Source organism: Cynoglossus semilaevis, unplaced genomic scaffold, assembly GCF_000523025.1.
Source record: "Cynoglossus semilaevis isolate Cse_v1.0 unplaced genomic scaffold, Cse_v1.0 C18764635, whole genome shotgun sequence".
Lineage (NCBI taxonomy): Eukaryota > Metazoa > Chordata > Actinopteri > Pleuronectiformes > Cynoglossidae > Cynoglossus > Cynoglossus semilaevis.
Window position 1 is genome coordinate 1 of NW_007595167.1, and position 456 is coordinate 456.

The 456-nt window shown below is 44.3% G+C and overlaps 1 long non-coding RNA gene across 1 annotated transcript; it reads right to left on the reverse strand.

Annotated features, from left to right (window-relative positions):
* Positions 1 to 15: 15 nt before the first annotated feature.
* On the reverse strand, positions 16 to 456 carry LOC103399746 (uncharacterized). The gene is made up of 3 exons (XR_523700.3): positions 372 to 456; positions 175 to 276; positions 16 to 79 (listed from the first exon to the last, which is right to left on the reverse strand). It is a non-coding gene; the product is annotated as an uncharacterized LOC103399746 (long non-coding RNA).

Below are 456 nucleotides of genomic sequence, written 5' to 3' on the forward strand. Positions count from 1 at the left end.
TTCATCTTGACAAAACTTACATAGGCTGTAGGTTCTTGTTCTTCTCATAAAACATCCTCAGGTCTTGGGGACTGTTGGCCTGAAAAAATTTAATTTAAAAATTTAAAAAACCTCAGAGATGACAGGGTTTTTACAGACATGTGTCACAAGTATTTTTTTAAAACCTGTAATTACCTGGAACGGCGGTTTGCCAACCAAACACTGGTAGATGACCGTGCCTATGCTCCAGAGGTCGGCTTTGGCGTCATAGTTCTGTGACATGATAACCTCGGGCGCCTGGGGGTCACAGACGTCACAGATTAGGCTCAACAGTAATCAGAATATGGCTGTCTACTAACAGGCCCATATGCATACAGGACAGATAAACCTACCATATACATTGGTGACCCACACAGAGTAGCAGCCATCATGTTGCTCTGGAGGTACCGGGCAAAGCCAAAGTCAGCTGCATGAGGA